This window comes from Polypterus senegalus, chromosome 10 (genome assembly GCF_016835505.1).
Source record: "Polypterus senegalus isolate Bchr_013 chromosome 10, ASM1683550v1, whole genome shotgun sequence".
NCBI classification, from domain to species: domain Eukaryota; kingdom Metazoa; phylum Chordata; class Cladistia; order Polypteriformes; family Polypteridae; genus Polypterus; species Polypterus senegalus.
In genome coordinates this window covers 4,140,034-4,153,074 of record NC_053163.1, presented here as the reverse complement: position 1 = coordinate 4,153,074, position 13,041 = coordinate 4,140,034, and the positions used below count along the sequence as shown (strand labels likewise).

Below are 13,041 nucleotides of genomic sequence, written 5' to 3'. Positions count from 1 at the left end.
TATGCCTCACCTATCACTTCTCGCACTCTGCTCACTCGTATGGCGGCGTGACATTTGGCTAAATCCACACGGTAACATAATGCCAAGGTGGGTAAAGGTCGCCGGAAGTTATAAATGGCTGTGTTGTAACCATCCGACAAGAACAGCAAGGCAATACTCGATAAAAAGAAAAAAATCTTAATGGCACTAGCGCTGTTTGTGCAAGGTGTGGAAAACAAGCAGCGTTCCTGAATGCCCCACCGCCGACAACCCACCACGATGCAAATTTACTTTGCTCTTCAAGAAAGTTGCGAGGGCGAGCATCGATGGCGAGCCCCGCTCAACCGTCATGTTGCTCAATTCAACGTGGAGCCGCCTGAATTAATTCTGACGCCTGCATTAAATAAAGATCAGTCGCTTTACACTGCAAGTGGTCTCTCCCTATCCCCTTTCGTTAGGTTTTCTCTTTCAATATTTAATGATACTAAATGAGCACAGTAATGTACTCTGGGATTGTTCTGGTAAGGAAGGCGGATGTTTCGAGGTCAGGTGGTTCTACTCGCTAATCACGATGCCTGGTTGCACGATCATCAGCACACCGAAGTAAGAAAACCTGAACAATTGTCATAAGAACAGGCCACTTAGCTCAACACGCACGCCGGTCCCGCTCACCGAGATTCTCCAAGTCGGCCCATACAGTAGAGTCCTACCTGCCCACACAACCTGGTCGGTTATTTCACGTGTCTGTGTGAAGAAAAACTTTCTAACATTTGTGCAAAATTTTCCCCCCAGAGCCGTTTCTAGTCATTCTCGTTGCAGAATTTGTTTTAAAAGTGACCGCTGGGATCTGCTATATCAATTCCCTCCATAATTTTAAACACGTTGATCGTGACCCCTCTTAGTCTCCGTTTGCTTAAATTAAAAAAAAAAAAAGTTCAACTCTTTCAATCTCTGCTCAACACTCGGACCCCTCAGTCCTGTAATCAGCCTGCTTGCTCTTCTCCGGACTTTCTCTAGCGCGACTTTGTCCTTTTTGGTTATATGGAGGCCATAACTGCACTTGGTACCCCAGGTGGGGCTAAACAGGCAAATTTTATAGTTTTAGCTAACAGCTCCTGACTTGTAAATGTGACATAAAGACCCCGTAAGGATGCTTTTAGCGAACAGCTCCTGATTTGTACAAGTGACACAAAGACCCCGTAAGGATGGTTTTAGCTCCCTGCGTTCTTTGTGCCAAACCCCAGCTCTACTCTGCACCGTAACCTCACAAGCATGGATGCACTTTTTCCCAGCACTATTACAGTATATTATTTCTCTGTCCTCTGTACACATGACCATAATGACCCGGGGTGTCCAACTTAGATCCTGGTGGGCCGCGGTGGACGCAGGTTTTCATTCCAGCCATTTTCTCTATTAGTCTCAAATACTGCAGCTTAATGGATCCAACATCTTTACGGTTCATTTCAACAAAGAGACACCTCGAGGTGACATTGCTCCAGAGAGCTCAGTATACCCCTTCCACAAAACGCACATACCCACTTACACCATATTTCGCTTCAGCGGCCTTTGTAAGCCCCCTATACTCATATATACGTTCAAACCTTCCTGGGTCCCTGTAAACCTTGTCACTTTTATCCTACAAGCACAGACACACCTCGATCCTGCATTCCTACAGGCAGCCCAGTGTGCCCATTCCATACCACGCATAGACACCATTTCTTGCTCTAACAGTCCTTGTATGCCCCCTATACACTTGGGTTCAAACATTAGGCTTCTCTGTAAGTTGGTCAACTTTACCCCACAAATATTGGGCCACTTAGACCTCGTATTCCTACAAACTTGGATCCTGGGGGGCTACAGTGGAGTAGTTGTAGGTTTACATTCCAGCCATTTTCTCAATTAGTGCCAATTGCTGCTGATGATCCCATAGACATATTTTGCCTTCAAATTAATATGTAGTCCTACTGGATGCCCGCTCCATACCATGCACATACCCACATACACCATATCTGTGACCTTCCCCTTGCTATCAGTAAAGTTTATCTACTGTAATCTAATTTTGCTCTAACAATCTTTGACTGCCCCTATATACGTTCCTCATATCATACACTGCCACACTTTGATCTTCTATTCTAACAATCTTAGATCCTCGGGGGCTACAGCGGCTGGAGGTTTTCATTCCAGCCAATTTCTGCTGCTAATGGAACAGATGTCTTTTGCTTTCAGTTTAACATGGGCACATCTCAATCTTACCAACAGCTCCAAATGCCCATGCCGTGCCCTGACAGCCCAATTCTGCGCCAACAACCTCTGTGTATGCCCCAAATGGGTTCAAATCTTAAATTGCTTTTAGGACCCTTCACCCAGCAAACATGGACACCCTTCACTCCTTTATTCCAGCAGACATCCGTGTATGCCCACACTATACCCGACAGATTTGCACCAGTTCTGTATTTAGTAATAAGGATAATCCAGATTTGGATTTTAATTTAAAATTGTTCACAGAGCTCTGCAGCTGCAATCACTGAAGAGTGCGATATAAAAAATAAGTTTAATTATATGGTATTGCACACACCACATTTTGCGGCAACAGGTTTTGTATGCCCTCTGTACACTTGGGCTCAAACCTATGGAAGCGTATTAGGGCCACGGGTGAAAAAAAAATACGGACACAGTGAAGAAGAAAAAAAAAAAAGTCTAAATGTCGAGATTAAAGTCGACATGTTGATTTTATTCTCGACATTTCCACTTTATTCTCATCATTTATGTCGAGATTAAAGTCGACATTTACACTTTATTCTATTGTTTATTTTGTCAGTAGAATGTCGCAAACTAAACATCTTAAAATGAATGTTCAATATACTAGATTTTCTCAAACCCCGTCATATATTAATGTAGCACATGAAATGCTTTATATTAAGTGTTCCCCGACCCTGTTATTAATCTCTATGCGCTTCTTCAACTGACTTCCACTTGCACTGAGAGGTGCCGGCAGCGATCGCCGCACATTGACTTCATGATGTTCCTCCTCTAAGAACATTCAGAATACTAAGAGAAATACTTGATATCTTTTTCACGATGAAATGCATTAAAGCATGTATTAAACATGGGTGGCGGGGGGCACGGTGGCGTGGCTATAGAGCTGCTCCCTTGCATTAAGGGGTTCCCAGTTGTATGTTCTGTGTAGTGAACTTTATGGCAAGTGTGACGAGGCTCCAAAAGACTGGATATATAAATGGGTATCGCACAGGTTTAACTGCAATAGCGTGTAAATGTTGGGTTCGTGATGTGGTGGTCGGAGACACGAACGCAGAATTCAATGGATGTTCTTCTGAACGGACTTTCTTTATTACATGCGTGCTGTCTCTATCTGACGTACTAAACTTCCAGTTCCAATCCTTGTTTTTTCTTTCTGCACATAACCAATCACCACACGATAAACGTCTTTGTGAAATTAAAACAAGTTATAAACCAGAGTTTTCAAAACTTAAAATGTATTAAAGCATATGGGGGCACGGTGGCGTGGTGGTTGCACTGCTGCTTCACAGCAAGGGGGTCCCGGGTGTTCCCTGCCTTGAGTTTGCATGTTTTTCTGGTGGGTCTACTCGGCGTGTTTCAGTTTCCTTTCAAAGACATGTAGGATGTGGGCTTTTGTTATGTATTATTGACCCTGCTACTTTATATGTTGCACGTATTCACCCTGCGATGTGTTGGCGTCTCATTCAGGATTTACTCCTGCCTCGCACAAGATGCTTGCTGGGATGGGCGCAACCCTGAATGGATGGCATAATTAAACATGTAGAATGAAGATTTTTTTAATTTCTGAAAACTCCATCCCAGCAAGCACCGTGCCCCCACATGCTTTAATAATTTAAAGTTCTGAAAACTCTGAGGTCTAAGTTTATAACTTGTTTTAATTTCACAAAGACGTTTATCTTGTGGTGATTGGTTATGTGCAGAAAGAAAAAAGCAAGGATAGAAACTGGAGGTTTAGTACGTCAGATAAAGACAGCACGCATGCAATAAAGAAAGCCCGCTCAGAAGAACATCCATTTAATCCTGTGTTCGTGTCTCCGACCCACCAAGCCCAATATTTACACAATATTTAAGTTAAACCTGTGTGATACCCATTCATATATCCAGTTTTTGGGACTTTGCACTACACTGAACATACAACTGGGGACCCCTTAATGCAAGGGAGCAGCTCTATAGCCACGCCACCGTGCCCCCCGCCACCCATGTTTAATACATGCTTTAGTGCATTTCATCTTGAAGAAGGTATCAAGTATTTCTCTTAGTATTCTGAATGTTCTTAGAGGAGGAATATCATGAAGTCAATGTGCGGCGATCGCTGCCGGCACCTCTCAGTGCGGAGGAAGTCAGTTGAAGAAGCGCATAGAGATTAACAACTGGGTCGGGGAACACTTAATATAAAGCATTTCATGTGCTACATTAATTAATGAAGGGGTTTGAGAAAATCTAGTAAATTAAACATTCATTTAAAGATGTTTAGTTTGCGACATTCTACTGACAAAATAAACAATAGAATAAAGTGTAAATGTCGACTTTAATCTCGACATAAATGGCGAGAATAAAGTGCAAATGTCGAGAATAAAGTCAGCATGTCGACTTTAATCTCGACATTTAAACTTTTTTTTTCTTCGCTGTGTCCGTATTTTTTTTTTTTTTATACCGTGGCCCTAATACGCTTCCGTACAAACCTTAGGTTTCTCTGGGAGTCTGATCCCCTTGACCCTACAAATACTGACACACACATTGGTCCTGCACAGCCCTAACAAACTCTTCACGCATTATTTTTCTTCAATAAGCCTTTGTCTGCTCCCGGAAGAGCATAAACCTCCGTTCAAACGAACCCGCACTTTTCCAGTAGCTCTGATCACATTAATTCGCCCCCCAAACTGTCACCCTACGATCCCACACACTGACCGGTACGCCCACTACCTTCAAGCACACGGCCACTCTTCGTACTGACGTCATACTTCCTTCCCTGTCACTTGCCACCCACTTTCTTCCAGTCCCCTGCGTTCGGCCTGCCGTCTCCGTCGCGCACCTTTATTCCCCTTCAGTTCCCGGTCGGCTGGCTCAGCTGCTGTTCGGCGCTTCGTCAACACGAACTGCGTGGCGTCGAGGAGAATGGAGGCCTCGAAGCTGATGACTCAAGACTTACCGGAGTAGGTTTTCCCTTCCCCTCTGTCCCTCCCCTTTCTCGCCCCACCCGTTTAACGATCAGGGACCGATTAAATTCTTACCGTCGCTCCGTTTCTTCGCACTCATGACAAACATGCTGCCGAAGTGGTCGACATTAAAGTTAATCGAGAGCCGACCCCTGCATTACGCCCACCTCTACAAACTCTGCTTCACTTACACTGGACTCTCCGGAACACAATCCACTCACGCCAGGCACCCCTGAGAAGAGTCTGGCTGCAGCCTGCAATACCTATGAAATTAGACACGGAACGCCCTCTGATGTCAGTTTCGATGTTGTCATCGTTGTTTTTGTCGGAGTTCGAAGGAATGGTGGACTTTAAATAAATCTTTTTGAAAGCTTTTCGAGTTAAGGAGAAGAAGAAAGAGTTTGAGTTGGAAATCAAGATAGCAGTGAGTTTGGTGCAAGTTTTACTAATATTAGTTAATAGTATACTTTACTGCTAGGGTACGAATTATACCACAGTGCAATAAAGTGTTCCGTGCAGTACTAAGCATCTAAGAAACTACTAACAGTTAAACAAGAAACTGGTCGCTTTGTGTAGCTAATTGTTACAGGGCTGTTCGGAATACTCGAGTAGTAAATCGACGGATTCAGCAGTCAATATTTTTTATAACAATTGTTATTTGTAATTGACCGTTGTTGAGTATGATTAACCATCGCGCAGTGTAACGGATTGCAATCAAATACAGCATAAGTGACCGTGAAATAAGTACTTATAATTGCCAGAATATCATTCACCATTTGTCCTGTATACGTATATGCAAGTTAATCAGAAGCAAAACCGATCAGTAACCTGGTATTTTAGATATCAAAATATATTTCAGAAAGACAATACAGAGAGATTGAGCCAATACCTGTATAAGGTAATGTTCCACAGAAAGCTTCTTGTTTGCATAAGTTTCTAAGAAAAACACAGTTAATAGTAGATATACTGATTTTTCAATTATAGTAATGTTGCTAGTCTGAAGTTTGAATATACTTGGGTCAGTTTCGATGATATTTTTTCATAGTTCTGTATATATATTTACAGTACATAACTGCAAATTTTAATAAGTAGCTAGAAACAAAGGGCACGTGTGAATGCAATATTCAATTACCTGCAGTTCAAGAAAGTTCAAATTAGATTGTAGACAATAATGAGGAAAAGAACAGCCAGGACAGAATCATGTTGTTGCTATTATTATTATTATTGTTGTTGTTATTTTATAAAGTTCTTTCAATGATATTACAGTTTGTTTGAACTCCTAAAACAATATTAAATGTTTCGTGCCCACCTCTCCTGCATTTTTCAAAAATACCGCTTTTGAAGTTTTTTTTCAATTGAAATAAAGTGAAACGATTGTTCTTGTGCATGTTTGTCAGTTTTAAGAACTTTATATCAATTTTATATTCACCAGAGACACAGAAGTATATTGAAGAACACAGAGGAACCCCCAGTTGTGTTTGGTGCTCAGGAGTTTGCTAGAAAAGATCAGATCATGAAGGCCTCATCAGCCACTTACAGGGCCACAAAAGGACAGTAGCTGTTCATGGAGGTACAGTATGTCAAGCTCTCTTGAAGATATCGTATAGCTTGTACAGTTTGATTCATTGACACTTTTAATACACTTTAATGCAGCTAGATATTCACCTTAACAACATGATTTTATTTGACAGAATAGTACACTGTGTACTTTTTCACCTTTTGAAAAGCTAGCTTTGAATAATTTTAGACTAATTAATCCATGACTGTGTATTAACAATTTTCTCTTTTAAAATATTTAGTAGAATATGACAAAGATCATGAAGAATGAATTAATGAAACTTATGCATTTCTAAATAATCTATAATTTATTGAAATGTATGCATTGCCAGTTGGGTCAACATATGTATATACAATGTAGGATTCTGAATTCTTCAAAAAAAAAAAAAATCAGGCATGTTGTATTTTTCAGGTTATGTATCCAAAAAACAAAATTATTCACTTTCTCGACTCCAGTGACCATCATGGCTTTGGAGACGGCCGCTATATTGAATTGTTCAGGTTTTTTTTTTTTTAAAAAAAAAAAAAGAGACTTCCATATTTGCTCATACCAATGTATCGTTGGGATTTAAGTAACATGTAATTAATGATATTGAAAATTAAATATTATCTAGTAACACAATTAAATTAAACACTCACATAAAGCCACTGTGCACAAGTAAATATGGTGTCTTGCAGTTCAAGCATTCAAAAGAGTTCAAGTTCTTTGTTCAACTGTTCAGTTCCAGCAATCAAAAGTTTTATTTTTCTTTTTTTTTATCTTTGTTCATATGTTCAGTTCACTCCGTTTGAACCTCAGCCCATATCTCCCAAGATCAGCATCTCAGCAGGACTGTTCGTTATTTACCTGTCACCTAGTGATGGCGGCTGCCCATTTCAACTATTCTTCTTTAAAAAAATTGATCCTAATAGTTTTCACTTCAGTTATTTTGGAAGAGCTGTGTAAATAATTCATAACGGCACAGCAGTAAAACGTCCTCAAGGTTCTAAAATATCTGTAATGGTGTGCTGTGGTCTCGTGTGTGAAGCCAAAGTCACTCCCTTTATAAATTTATTTGTTCATTTAAAAGATGATATTATCTGATGTTCACTATTTCTCTACCTGTTCAGTTACTAATAATTCTACTCTTGTAATCTGAAATGAACATCATTGTCATATAAAGTGATGAAAGGCTCCAGCTACATTTTGGTTAAGTAATTCTTGCTTCTGTGTGATAAAATTATTAATTGGCACATGTTCAGAATTAAATATTATTAATCCAGTTCTGCAATGATATTCCATCTGCAAAGCTCATATCAACTGTGTTTTTAATAAACATTAATGTAATATAAATCAATTTTGACAAAACACATTTTTGTCTGTAGGAAAATTGCCAGGTAGCTGGAAGGAACCACAGAAGAAGGGAATATGAATATCAATATGATATGCTAGTATAAGACACAAAACCCACACAGATATCTCCTTTACTAACTAATCAGATCTTCAAATGATCGAATCCACACAAACAGACTGACAGCCTGGACTGCTCGTGGGAAGTTGAGACACTTTGCCAGTAGTCAGATGTAAATGTTGATTTCAAATAATAATTTGCTTTTTATTTTTAGTATGCTCTCTACATTGCCACTGGAAGAGCATTTGATTTCAGTCAGGTCAGTGGTTTAAGTGTAAGATTTATTTGAATATTGCGATTTTTTTTTTTTTTTTATTCATAGAATTTATTTTAATTTCCCGATTTACATTTTTTAGGAAGACATGCCATAAATTAGAAGATGGTGGTGTTGTCCCTAATATTGCAAATCCAGCATTAGACGTGTATAACTTTTCAAGCTTTTTTTTTAAGGGAAGAACAGTTATAAGAATTTGTCAACTTACAGTATTTCTACATTTTTTTTTAATCTTCCATTCAAGACATCGGTCTTCACTTTCCATACGAGAAGAAGGACATTCTGTGTCCCACGGGTAGTGCTTCGTAATTCTCAGTTTTCTGACACTTATTTTATATACAGTAATCCCTCCTCGATCGCGGGGGTTGCGTTCCAGACCCCCCCGCGATAGGTGAAAATCCGCGAAGTAGAAACCATATGTTTCTATGGTTATTTTTATATATTTTAAGCCCTTATAAACTCTCCCACACTGTTTATAAATATTCCCCGCAGAGTTATACAGCGTAATCCCTTTTGTATTCTCTTAGATATTAGGTAAGATTCATTGAAATTATGTATATAAACACACTGTTTATATACAGTAAAACCTAAATATTATTTTAAAGATATTGAGTGTCTCCGATATCACTTATGTTACAGCCATTACGATAGACATTCCACCAGCAATAAATACGTACAACGCAAGAAAAATAGTATACAGTAAATGTGTGTGTGTATAGTGACACTAAACATACGTACATGTACTAAGTACTGTAAGTAGAAAATTAATTATGGTTACTCACCAACAATGACACGATGACTTGTCCGATAACAATGAGTTTAATTTTACTGCACAACAAAGGAGAGCGTTACAGCCCTTAAAGGAGCCACTTCAGACGATTGTGTAGCACCGCCGTTGTTCTTCTTCAATCCCTAAAGCAGATTCCATCCCGACTACTGCCTTATTACATCCACTTACAACTCGTTTTGCACCCTGGTTAAAAGGACACTGTGGCCGTAGATCTTATATTCCTTTCCTACTTTTTAAATAAAAAGAATCGTAGCCTTCAACAAATCCAAAGCGTTTACCTTTTCGCAATCGTTAACATCTTCCGTTTGCGCTTCGGCACGGCCCCTGAAGCAGTAGCTGATCGTTTTGAAGCCATAATGAAGGGCTTGACTATACACAAAGATAAACACAAAAGAGCACAACTCTTTACACAGAGAAACACGTTGATGCTGAGTGAATGAGCGAGACGACACTTCCTGGTTAACATTCAGCAGGCAGGAACCTAACTGCGTGCTCTGATTGGTTAGCTTCTCAGTCAGGGGAACTTAACTGCGTGCTCTGATTGGTTAGCTTCTCAGTCATCCGCCAATAGCGTCCCTTGTATGAAATCAACTGGGCAAACCAACTGAGGAAGCATGTACAGTAAGTAAAAGACACATTGTCCGCAGAACCCGCGAAGCAGCGAAAAATCCGCGTTATATATTTAGTTATGCTTACATATAAAATCCACAGTACTAGGTTGTTGTACCGTGTTAGCCATTATGAATGTAGAGAAAAGCCAAGCAAAATGACATCTTTTATTGGCTAACTTTTTAGTTAGCCAATAAAAGGTGTCATTTTGCTTGGCTTTTCTCTATATAAAATCCGCGATAGAGTGAAGCCGCGAAAGTCGAAGCGCGATATAGCGAGGGATTACTGTACTTTAGAACTTCACAAAAAGACTTTGACCAACAGGTCACACAGCAGGTCTTCAGTGAGGCCTTCCCTGACTTGTCTTTCTTCAGCCTTGTGTTGTGTCAGTGGCATTATGGGGGCAGAGAATGGTGGTCTTTAAAAATGAGTGTTTTGTGTGCTCTAACTGACTTATTAAATGGCAATTGTTTCTGCTTCCAGCATTTCCAGACAAGATAGGAAAGAGCGAGGACTTTTCTCCCCCACACTTCTTTTTCATTACTGAAGAATATGAAAATGTTGACTGAATTATTTCTGTCAGTACAATTAATAGCATAAAATTTGCTTTACTGTTCCTAACATTTAGGCCAGGGGTGCCCAAACTTTTTCCTGTGAAGGGCCAAAAATCAAACTTGACTGAGGTGCCGCGGGCCAAAAGTAAATTTTGCATCATATATCAAACTGCATTACATTTAAAGTTGCTATGGTTTCCCCTTATTGATTTCATAATTTAAAATAAATATAAAACAACTTTAATCTGATTAACTAATGCAATTTTATTTGTAAAGTTTTGCATTTTCCATCCATCCATCCATTGTCTAACCCGCTGAATCCGAATACAGGGTCACGGGGGTCTGCTGGAGCCAATCCCAGCCAACACAGGGCACAAGGCAGGAACCAATCCTGGGCACGGTGCCAACCCACCGCAGGACACACACAAACACACCCACACACCAAGCACACACTAGGGCCAATTTAGAACCGCCAATCCACCTAACGTGCATGTCTTTGGATTGTGGGAGGAAACCCACGCAGACACGGGGAGAACATGCAAACTCCACGCAGGGAGGACCCGGGAAGCGAACCCAGACGGGTCTCCTAACTGTGAGGCAGCAACGCTTAATGAACTTATTACAATAAAAACAAACAATCTGCAAGTGTTCAATGTACAATACAGTTCAATGCCAGACACACCAGTCAAGCTGTAAGCAATAATCAAACCATTCGGTTGCAATGTCCGTGAGCTAATAAGAGATCTGAAACTGGTCCTTATTTTTCAGAAGTTTTTCAAGATTGGGCTGTAGCTGACTTACAGACAAAGACAAGATATTTTGTAGGTGAGAGTCACTTCGTTTGCTTCTGAGCGAAGGCTCTTCCACTTCAGAGTGGAAATCTGATAAGTGGCCCGTGTGGCGCTTTCTTGTGCTGTTAAAGGACGCAGCAGCGCGCTCTGTTCGAATCCAAGTTTAGCAAGCAGCTCGTTAGCCTTCTGTTTTCGCACCTCGCCGCTGTACTTTGAGAAAGCTGCAGAAAGTTTTGTTTCATAATGACGACGGATACTGTAATCTTTTAAAACAGCAACCGACTGTTTGCAAACTAGACATACTGCCTTTGATTTGATTTTCAGTGAATAAAAACTCGTCTTGCCAAACTTTTTCTTTTAAATTTCTCTTGCCTGTGTGCCACCACCTTGATTTCTCCAGGATTGCGTTTGTTAATTTGTTGATGTTAATTGATGTGGAGTGTCGCAAAGCAGGCGGTGCTGCACCTTGAATTGTGCATGCACGAAAAGAAAAAAATCAAATTAATTTACATTTAATTTAAACATTTAATATCGGTTTACTCTTTTGTAGTTCAACAATAAAACAAACAAAAATGTTATGTTAAACTACAAATGACGATCTGTGTCGAAGGCATCCCCAACCCCCTCTCAGATGGTGTGGCGGGCCAAATCAAACATTACCATGCCCGCGGGCCCTAGTTTGGGCATCTCTGATTTAGGCAATGAATGGCTTCATAGAGTTGATTTTGTGGAGGGTCACTTTTTGACCGTTTTCCTTGTTCTTCAAAGATCAGTTTCATCTGTGCCATTAGGTGACATTAACTGAATGTGCAGGTCGGCATATTTATGGTTACGTTTAGTTGTTAGCAAATTGTAATGTATTTAAATTGTTGAAATGCTACATAATTGATTTGCAGAAATGCATAATACTTGATAATCTGTATTGCAGTGCCTAGTAGTATGGAAAGTGTGGTCCTCACAAAGGCACAGCCAGCCCTGTCACACACCGTGTGTAGTGAAATGACTCTTAAGGCTCACACACAGCAAATGCCTTAAAGGTGATGACTTTCTTTTTCCTTTTCAATATCATTCAGAAATCATTCAGTCTAGAATGGAGTGATTGTTTGCTGCACGTAAACACTTTCCATTATGTATAACTTTTTACATGTACAGTGGTGTGAAAAACTATTTGCCCCCTTCCTGATTTCTTATTCTTTTGCATGTTTGTCACACAAAATGTTTCTGATCATCAAACACATTTAACCATTAGTCAAATATAACACAAGTAAACACAAAATGCAGTTTTTAAATGATGGTTTTTATTATTTAGGGAGAAAAAAAATCCAAACCTACATGGCCCTATGTGAAAAAGTAATTGCCCCCTGAACCTAATAACTGGTTGAGCCACCCTTAGCAGCAATAACTGCAATCAAGCGTTTGCGATAACTTGCAATGAGTCTTTTACGGCGCTCTGGAGGAATTTTGGCCCACTCATCTTTGCAGAATTGTTGTAATTCAGCTTTATTTGAGGGTTTTCTAGCATGAAGCGCCTTTTTAAGGTCATGCCATAGCATCTCAATTGGATTCAGGTCAGGACTTTGACTAGGCCTCTCCAAAGTCTTCATTTTGTTTTTCTTCAGCCATTCAGAGGTGGATTTGCTGGTGTGTTTTGGGTCATTGTCCTGTTGCAGCACCCAAGATTGCTTCAGCTTGAGTTGACGAACAGATGGCCGGACATTCTCCTTCAGGATTTTTTGCTAGACAGTAGAATTCATGGTTCCATCTATCACAGCAAGCCTTCCAGGTCCTGAAGCAGCAAAACAACCCCAGACCATCACACTACCACCACCATATTTTACTGTTGGTATGATGTTCTTTTTCTGAAATGCTGTGTTCCTTTTATGCCAGATGTAACGGGACAT

The 13,041-nt window shown here is 40.1% G+C and overlaps 1 long non-coding RNA gene across 1 annotated transcript in view; it reads left to right on the top strand.

The window, feature by feature from the left end:
• Positions 1-9,959, top strand: part of LOC120536557 — a 14,138-nt gene extending 4,179 nt beyond the window's left edge. The window contains exons 2-3 of the long non-coding RNA XR_005635148.1: positions 3,245-3,247; positions 9,949-9,959. This is a non-coding gene — a long non-coding RNA (uncharacterized LOC120536557). The remainder of the gene's footprint in view (positions 1-3,244; positions 3,248-9,948) is intronic.
• The last annotated feature ends 3,082 nt before the right edge of the window (positions 9,960-13,041 follow it).